The 10,357-nt window shown below is 31.0% G+C and overlaps 1 protein-coding gene across 5 annotated transcripts in view; it reads right to left on the reverse strand.

The window, feature by feature from the left end:
• Window positions 1-8,142, reverse strand: part of LOC148621371 (leucine zipper putative tumor suppressor 2 homolog) — a 59,464-nt gene extending 51,322 nt beyond the window's left edge. For 2 of the 5 annotated variants that reach the window (XM_088575621.1, XM_088575617.1), the window contains exon 1: window positions 4,864-5,006. The gene's annotated coding sequence lies outside the window, so the exon portion shown is untranslated. Of the gene's footprint in view, window positions 1-3,712; window positions 3,840-4,863; window positions 5,007-8,070 lie in introns of those variants that run through there. The other 3 variants (XM_088575622.1, XM_088575618.1, XM_088575619.1) reach the window with 2 other exon arrangements.
• Between the last annotated feature and the right edge of the window lie 2,215 nt (window positions 8,143-10,357).

Here is a 10,357-nt window from a genome sequence, read left to right on the forward strand (position 1 = left end):
AAATTTATGAAAATTTGAATTAATATGAATAGTCTGACACTATCAGCCATCACAGCCAAAGGTCAATGTCCAAAATTGAGAAAGTTTAGATTTAAATTAATGAATATTCCAGACTGTCATTTAAACCATAACTAAAATCTACCATTAGGTACCAGGCATTTAACACATCAATATTTCACAAATATTTCATAAAACCCATTAAACTTCTGGTGGCCACCTGTAATTTACTGGCCATCATCCGCGACATGTCTGTCACCAGATTTCAAAAACTTTGATTATAATCTTTTTATATAGGTAATTTCAATAAGATATGGTCAGTAAAGTTTAAAATTAATCTATATGTAAGGTAATTGAACCAAAAATCGTTAAATCTTCTCCATTTCAAACTTTGATATCCATCAATTGGCAAGTAATTTAACGGACATGGACAGTCAGAACGTGATAAATTCAAAACCATTAGGATTTTAAAACTGTTTATTTTCTTTATCACCTAACACCAATTTTATTATAGGTTTACAGTAACTAATTTATATCAACTTAAAAACTGCAAAAGAATGGTCTTTTCAGACTGGGTGGTCAGAAATGGCCCATTAGATTAAACAAGTAACTTTTAGAACCATACTGGGTTACACTTGGTGTATATCTATTTTTTTATTAATACAGGGGTTAAAATTAACCTTCAAGTGTGAAAGGCCCTTGTTTTTATGCATGCTAAACAAAAAGATCCACCAGAAGAAAGTGAAAAGTCCTCAATAAGATTAATGTAAACTAGGTAGGCCCAAAACCTACAAAAATGAAATTTCAGTTGTCCTGTATCAGAAATTGAGGATCTTGGACTTTGGACCAACACTAATTTGAACCCCTAATGACAGAAAATATTTTCAAAGTTACTGTTTCTTTTTCCTTTATTTCAGTAAGTTTGCTGTTGTCATTATTCAGATTTTTTTTTCTCTTGTTTTATTTTCGGTAAAATATCAGCTTTCCTTAGAAGTTAACGAGAAATTCTATGCAAGATTGTGATCTCAATCAAGCACTCAAGAGTTTTCTTGTAACCTAAAAGCATATCTTAAAGTATCCTGCATATGATTACTAACCATTCAAAGGCTTTCAAAGCAAGTGCTAGTAGTTTAAGAGCAAAAAGCTGAGATCTTGTTTGTAATGCAAAAGTGATAAAATATGCAGTTTTGTAATATTCTAAGACTTGGCCATCAATCTTCTGCTGTTTATAGACAATGACTTGAAGTGGCTGACAGATGGCCAGGAACCACAACAAAGATGTCTAGACAGACTAATCACATTGTCATTATTATCTCCAAACTTTATCCCCCATTTTTTGTTCCATTTAGAATCACAATATATCAATAAAGAAAAAGGACTCATTTAACTTATGTATTAGTTATTTAATCAAAATTTTATAAAATGCTTGTTTCTTTGGGGGGAGGGTGTCCCTTTTATGGTACACAACTCCTGTATGAGTGGGGACACAATGCAAAAAATCAAAGATCCACACACCATTACTGAAGCTAGTCCAGAAAACAGAAAACTGATGACACAGATGATGACATCCCAAACCATTATAACTAAATAAGGAGTGGTAGAGCAAACTGATATTCTATTTCTCCCAGCTTAGAATTAAAGTGTTTAGGCTTGTCCAAGCTCTCTTTAAACTTATGCTTACATCATTTGTACTTTCACCATAATCATTATATAAGAAATCTTACATAACAAATTGAGAAGGGAAGGTAACCTTCTCAGAGCAGTATGAAAGTCATGATTCTTAAAAGGGCTCATTACACTCAACCACTAGAAATTACCACAAAGGGTCACATTATTCTATTAATCTTTAAAGTACTTGATGAATTAATTATCAATTATCAAACCATTTAAAGAGAATCAGACAAGTGTTGACAAAACAAATATTTTTCTTTATTTGGTGTTTAAAATACTTTCTCTACATTTCACAGTCTGATGGCTAATACTGAACAACCACATCAGAGGAACTCAACTAAACAGGCGACTCAAATGACACGATAAAGGATTTTTAGGGGAATATTATCATAATTTTATCAATTAGTAAAAGTAGTCCCTATGTTCAGGCCATTGAATACTTGAAATTGACTATTTTATGTTGACTGATTACCAACTTTGTGAGATTAAGGCTGGAGTTTGATAAATTAATTAGATACCACAAAGGACATGACTTTTGGCTTTTACATAGAGTCATGGACTTATCATTTAATCAGTGAAATGAAAATTAAATTTAATTTAATAATATACTCAGAATACAAAATAGTATAATCAGCAATAAAATGTGTTAAATCCTAGTAACAACTTTTCTGATAATGTTGGAGAGGACCAATTACTAACCAATGATTGGCAGATTAAATAATTTACATGAAATTTCATATAAAAAGGAACAATATGCCACTGTGTGGGAAGTACCATATAAGAATCAATTTGCTGACATTTTCACTTTTTTACCCACTTTGCAAACTTTAATGGTAGGACAGTGCTGTCATGCACAATGCCTGCTTCACTTTAAAATGCTATAATTGAAAGTAATTTGACACATAATTATTGTAAAATTTACCAACAAACTGCATAATCTGTCAGTGTCAGCAAGATTTATGTCTCGAACAGAAAATCTATTGATAATTCAATGTAAATTGTGTCATGACCATGTGCATTCAGAATTTATAATTTATTGGGTGTAAATAGAGATGAGTTATCTCCCATTCCAGACTGATTTTGTAAATGAATTCATCTATTCAGGTACATGTATAGAAATTACACAGATTTAAATATGCGAAACAAGAGATTTAAGTTTTTTTGTAACATTTCAAATCAGAAAGCAGAGATTTAATTTTTGAATGAAAATTCCATAACTACGCCTTTTCAGCAAGGAGTTGAATTACTAACAACTTTGATTTCTAAAGATAGTAAATTCCTCTTGGTTTTTTTGTTTTTGTTTTTTTTAAGTAAAGAGAAATTTATGACATAACACTTCTTTTTGAAAAACAGAAAATTAATTACTAACTGGAAAAAACAAACTTTTTAATGCTTGAAGAATGTAATACCACCACTTCTCAAACATTAAGCATCGCCTAATCTAGAGGGAGAAATTGGGCAAAAACTTCAGCTTATTTGTGCTCACTTTTCCAATTTGTCTTTGTAAGGGAGAAGTTTTATAATACATTATACAGACAATAATGTCAATATTGTTAATTTTCAAACAGAAGTTACTAAAACGTCTCCTGGTCATTGCTGTCTAGATTAGGCCCTGTTGTGTAGATATTAGTTTTCTTCATTTATCTTTTGATGTATCTGATGTAAAAACATATGTTATAATGAACTGTCGATTGCTAATGTATATTGAAATACCAATGGGGTAGAAACTTCTTACTTTTATTCATAAACTGCTATATAACATAAAGTTATTATTTTTTTTTATTTTATTTTTTTATTCATTTTGCTATGAATGAAATGTCTAGGATTGATGTCAAATTCATGTTACTGAAAGATTTCCCAATTTAAAAAAATATCAATTGTCAGTCTACAAAATAATCCAGGCAAAAATATCATTAAAGTGTTGAAAACAAAGGGCAGCCATTTTCCCATTATGATCAAATAACACTGCACTTGCTTTAAATTATTAGTCAGTTTTATAGATCAAAACATATGTTTTACACTAAAAAAATAAATCTGAACTTACTACATGTAGATTTCCTCAGATTACTCTCACCAGAGAAATTAGATTATCACACGATGTTGTACATATATTTAACTACAATGTACTAGTAAACCTATCCCATCAACTTTCATATGACTTTTTAACACTATGACAAAACAAAACACAACCAGACTTTTAAAATCTATTAGTCTTCTGAACCAACATTGTTTTTGAAAACAAAAAAAGCATTTAATTCTTAACAAAAGGCAGCATTTCCTTTGTATTATATTGCCAATTTTCTACTGTAAATGTTTGGACAAGGTTTAAACAGGGATTTGGTAGTAGATAATGAGATAAATAAACGATTGTCAAAACAGTGGCTTTATTTTTTAACAATTTGGTAAATCACACTTGTCTGACCTTTTGAACATCAGAGGAAAAAGAGATAATGATAAAAAAAAATAGTATTTTCATGTTATAATCTTCTTTGAAAATAAAGCATTAAGTAGAGATGGATCAGCCTTTAGACAATCAAAATTGAGGATTCTGAAATTCTGGGGTTTTTTTTGTGGAAAATACAGAATTTTAAAGCTGAATTACTAGTGCATTGTACATTGGTCAGTAAAATCACTTCTTTTAACAAACATGTAAATGTGATAATACAAAATGCTTGAATTGTTTAATTCCGTCTCTTTTATTTTGTAAGGGTTTTTCATCGTTACTTTACTATTCAGTTTTAGTGTTTATGAAGTATTAACAAGCACACATATCAAAATTTTTAATTAATAACAAATAACTGACTTCCTACAACAATTTTTTTTTAATTTCACAATCCCTGTTTTGGTTTTAAGGGGCTGGACAGGCTGGCTTGTTGCAAACTTATTAAGACTGCAGTTTGAGATTTAGAAGTCTAACTTGTACAAATCTGTTAGTATTACCAGCAGGTAAAGTCATAGGAAGAGTACTTCTTGTTGCTCTAACAATTATCATGCTAGATTTTGTTTTTCGACATAAAAAAAACAAAACATTCCTTGTTGCTCCAACCCATACATATTAATATGCTAAAAAAACATGCTTTGTACAATTGTGACAATAAAAAATCTGTCATAAAAGCATCTGTCATCTTACAATTTACTTTATTGCACAAAAACATGCATTACATCGGAAACAATTACATAATAAGGTTACCTTACCATCGAAAAACGAAGAGGCCAAATTGATAAAAAAATCCCAGTGAGAGCCAAATTACTAAATGACGTTTTTTGCAACTAGTTCTTGATTATAATGGAGTATTATGGTGTTGTATGTTGGTAACATAATTATCACGAAAAAAAACACTAATTGAAGATGAATATGTTTTTCTAATATGTTTCCATAGTAACCACCACAAAATGGTAAGAGGAAAAATAAATTAAAGTGTTATGTAATGTACTAGAACTGTATTATGAATTTGTTTTGCAGCAGGTTTTTTCAATGATGCACTGTCAGAAAATTAATATAGAACAGGTTGATTTCCATGGGAAAACAGCTCGTATAAACAAACAAGATGGCATCAGGATAGAAACAGCTGATAGAATGTCACATCATATGAATTTGATAGATGCAAAAGGAAAGGAGTGTTGTGCCTGTTTTTTCTACCTTCTTTTCAAAGTTATATGGTAAAAGTAAAGATAATGATTTGGGTTTTTGAGAAAAAATAAAGACAAAAAGTAAGAAAAATGGTTGCAGTATAAAATTCCTTCTTTTAGAACCCAACTGTAGTTGCAAAGTTTCTTATTAGTAGTCAAGGGTTACTATTACTTCCTCACCTCATTTGACAACAGTAGATTCCCAAGATGTTTGAGTTATATATAAGCTTAATCAATGAGATGTACCCAGCTACACATGTACATGTATACTAACCATGTTTCCATTTCAGTGTTCTACGATTCCACATTCCTGTCACCCGAGGCAAGTGCAATTTTGCTGTGGGAAAGTTTATTATTATGCCCCACTTTCCCTTAGGCAAGTGGAAATCTTAATACATGTATTTTTAAATGATTTGATAAGTTCAAGTGAGGGAAAGTCAATCTTCATTTAGACTTTTCCCCTGTAAACCTAAATATTTTAAAAATTCTAGAACACTGCCACTTGTCTTTCTTTTTTTCAATGTTAGAACTCATCATGGAGGTTGATTATCCACAAAGCTTCATATCAGATAACCTAGGAAATCAGCATCTCACAAAATAAAGAAATTTTTTAATTAATCATGTCAATTGTTACAGTTGTATATGATAAAGGAAAGATAACCCAAGAAGGTATAAAGGAATTAAAACAGATCATATTAAGCATACAACTTGGCTGTAAACATTGTTTTCCCTAAGCACTGTTATTTATGGTAATGTGTAATTGCTTGTGCTCTATTTGCACAATAATAAATATTTGTCACAAATCAATATTGATTCATAGACAATCAAATTTAAATTCATAAAAATCATTGCAGTATATTGTACCTAGAATTAATAGAAAAGTATAGAACATGGTTTATTCCAATGAAAGGACTATTTATAAAGCATGTTGGACATTTGCATACAACAATAATTATCATATAGTTACAAATATCAGAAAAAGAAACTATATTTATACTGGCAGTCTATAAATAATGGTATGTTTTATAAGTATTGTTCTGTCTAAAAACCAGGCAGGGGGTGATTCATCATATCTTATGATAATCAATGAAACTTTATAAATATACATGTTAGGTCCTAAAAACAACTCTTCTTATGTTCATGTCTTGGATCTGCTACTTATTGTGAAATATTTTTGACTGGTTATAGTGTAAGATTCTGGTAGGAAATATTCCTGAACCTTTTCAGTAGTGTAACATAACCAAATTATTAATATCTCCAGTGGACTACTTTTATTGAAACTTATATTTTCCAATACAGTTTCTACAAGCTCAGTCTACAGCAGAATTTGTTTATCTTCCTCAGACAAATTACATGAACCTGACATAAATCATAACATCTTGACCTTCTTTGATCAGGTATATTTTATCTGGGCAAAGATAGACAACTCTTGGTATTTGCTAATCATTTTGCTAATACATGTATTTAGAGGGAGAAGTCACTTGAGCAATTACTATTTGGGTGCCTATAAATCTTAAATTTTGTGTTTTATTTAAATACATAAAATATGTCAAATTAGACGTTGATTACTGATAATTTTCCAGTTAGCAATTAGAGATAATTAATAAACAATTATTGATTTCTAACATGATGCTATGATATTCTTTTACTTATAAACACAAACTCTGTATTTTCACTTTCATAACTTTCTCAATTGTATAATATTCATTTTCATAACTTACTCAATTGTTCGCCTTTTTTTTCTAACATAAAGACCTGGGAGGCACCATTATTTATGTGAATTAGGGAATGTAGTTTAAAGTCCCTGATTTAGTAGGCTGTTAGGGATGACCAGTCCTTCTACATGTACATGTATAAGGCCACAGGGCACAGTTATGGAAGTCTAATTAACTATTGAAAACTTTGCTATTTCTGAATTTCACATTTTATAATTTTACATGATTATGAGAGTCAGTAGAAACAAAAAAGTGAATGTTTCCTACTCCTAACTGGAAGATTGTCAATGAAAATCCCACTAGAAAAATCACAGACTAACAGTCCAGCTAATAACCCTTTTTGGATTCGGCACTGGAGATATTTTTTTACCCCCACCCAAAAGGGATACTGTCCAGCCAATCCTTACAATTGCAGGTGTCCTTTGGATAGTAAACTCTAAGTCTACTATCAGTATTTCAACTGCTTAGTTCTGTCATGACGACATGAGACAATGTAGTCCGAATTTCCTCTGACCCTGCAACCCTCCTCTTTTTTATTTGGATATTGATATATCAATATCCAAATTAAAAAAAATAAAAAAGAGGAGGGTTGCAGGGGCAGAGGAAATTTCGACTAGACAATGTACATTGTCAGAATCTTCGACTCATTTGCAGTGTATATAGATATACTAATATGAAAAGAAACTGTGCACAAATTTCGAATTTCTTTCAATACTTTAACACATTAATGTCTTATTTCTCTTTTCAAAACATCCCAATTCATATTTTCATGATTGGGAATGGAAGAAAAAAACTTTCTAAAAAAGATTTGGATACAAAAAAATAAAAAATAAATTTCCATTTTTAAATAACAGATTGTAATGGTTTCCAGTGAAAACGTTTGATCATCATTCTGTGTAGAGTTTACTCGATGGATTTTGCAATAAAAATAGATTTTTTCCCCCCAGTTTTTGAGTAAAAAAGTGGTTATTTGAAAGTCAGCAATTGGAGTTCTTTCATAGCAAGGATACTCAGCTCCACTTCATACGTAGTACTGGAGCTGTATACCTGTCATTACCTGTCGAAAAAAATTAAATAAAATTTAAATAAATAAAGGCAACTTCTCTTTTCTGGTGTTAATAGAATGGGGAATGAAAAGGTAATAAACTCGTCACAGAATATTATCGGCACAAACGTTGCATTTTAGTAGCAAAATTCAATCTTTTGTGCATCCATGATTTGGGCTTGTTGTTTTGATTTTTTTGCTTGGAAAACATTGTGTGGGTTTCCGAAAAAAATATATTAATGTTGTCTAAAAGTTGAGAAATGATTTGTGATGATTTGCTCGGTACCGGATCATGAGGACTGTACCATAGTTAAATATGTCGAAGCCGAATAGAGTATAAAAGTAAATGGACACCCAAATTCCATCAAAAGCTTTATCGAGATAAGCATCACTCATCAAGTCGTTCATTATTATAAAGCCACTGATTTCGAGATACGAACGTTGATTGTACTTTGTCTTCGACTTCCAATGCCAAAATTTGGAAAATATAAATATAATTCAATTTGTAACAAGCTTTCTAATCGGTTGTTTCTCTTGATAAACCAGTTACAAGGTTAATTTATATAATCTTGCTTGGTATTATGACGTCATTAACGTCGATCGGTGCGCACTCCGAGATTGAAAACAAATCCTATGATTACAAATTGATACTTTTATTCATTAGAAATTAAATTATAAGGAATGTTTCTATACTAAATAACCCGTTCAAAAATTAGAAACATTCCTGTAGTAATAGCTGCAGTAGCGGATTCCGATCAAAACTATATTTTATTCTGAAAATATTCATGATGTAAGATTTACATGATAAAATTATATGATTATCAATGCAAAATTATTAACACCGAGTAACTATGAAAACCATGCAGCGGTAGGTATAGTAAACACGTACCTTTAAAATAAAGAAATTTCCACAGGGGCCAGATTTTAAGGGGGTTGTGATCACTCCAAAGTATTTTAAACCCAGCCGCATCTTTTGCACCGGTCTCAAGTCAGGAATTTTCTGGCCTCTGTATTTCTTGTTTTGTTTTCACCTTTAGTTCTTTATGTTATTTGAGTATATAGGGGAACCTCTTTCGCTGTACCCGTGTATAATGATATTTTGGGGCCACCTGCAGACTGACCTACGGTGTAAAGGTTTCTTCGTCGTTTATTGAAGACCTTTGATTGGCCTTGGGCGGACATTTTAATCCCGATGGGGTTATTGTTTCTTTGATAAAATCACCATACCTATTCTCGTTATACTAGGAAAACAAAAAATTACTTTTCTATAAATTTCAATCTCACAACACAAACTTACAGAATACAAACAATATATGTGCCAACTTATTAAAGGTTCAATAAATACATGTATTACATTCTTGAGAGGTGTAGCAGAGAGGGAATTTTTAGTGACAGTCAAATCATTTTTGACAAACAAACTGAATTGTGTTTTTTTTTATATAAAAGATGCTATCTTAAAGAAAGACAACGGAATATAATTGTTGAAAGCAATAGAAAACTAACTATAAAAACAGTTTGAAAACTTTTTAACTATATCCATGCTACTTTTCCATCAGGTTATTGCTTTCAGTCCGCATGAAAAACACTTGAAAACTGGCAAAAACGTTATTCGTTTATATGTATGGAAGTTAGTAAAGCTCATAACTGCTTTCTTCATAATTCACTGACTTTAAAAAAATCATGGACTCGGTCAATTTTTTGTACTTTTCTAGCAGGATATGGTGTGGGAAGGTTGGTCAAAGTAAAATGCTTGATATATTTGAATTAAGGTCCATCCTAGGAACAATACTCTTCATTTTTTCTTGAAGCATACGTAGTCTTTGGAAAAAGTAATTTCCCGTGGTTTTCTTCAATAAATGCAGGCAAATTCAGAAAATGTTCATGAATGGGATTGCAAATGGACCTAAAACACACTAGCAAAATGAAAACTCATGTCAATCTTAATAGTGCCATCATATAAAAGGTTAGCACGAAGTGAAGGTTCTCTGTCTTAACTTAAACTGGATTTTAACAGTCACTATATCAGTGAAAAAAGCAGTCCGACAATTGAAAGAACTGAAAGACACTTTATAATGAACTGACTGTCAAAGCTATCAATTGTGCGTGCATTCCCATGTCAAGTCAAATTTCTGTTATTGTCCTCTTTTATGGCACTTCTTCAATGACCATATCACCAAAAATAATTTTAAAAAGGAAAAGAAAAGAAAAAAGAAACGTGCGCTTACATTTAATACGAAGATTAAATACAATTATAACTCGTACACTATTTTACCTCAAAATATCAGCTCATTAGCATCAC

Source organism: Perna viridis, chromosome 3, assembly GCF_037379345.1.
Source record: "Perna viridis isolate PV_CMFRI_1.1 ecotype Kerala chromosome 3, ASM3737934v1, whole genome shotgun sequence".
Lineage (NCBI taxonomy): Eukaryota > Metazoa > Mollusca > Bivalvia > Mytilida > Mytilidae > Perna > Perna viridis.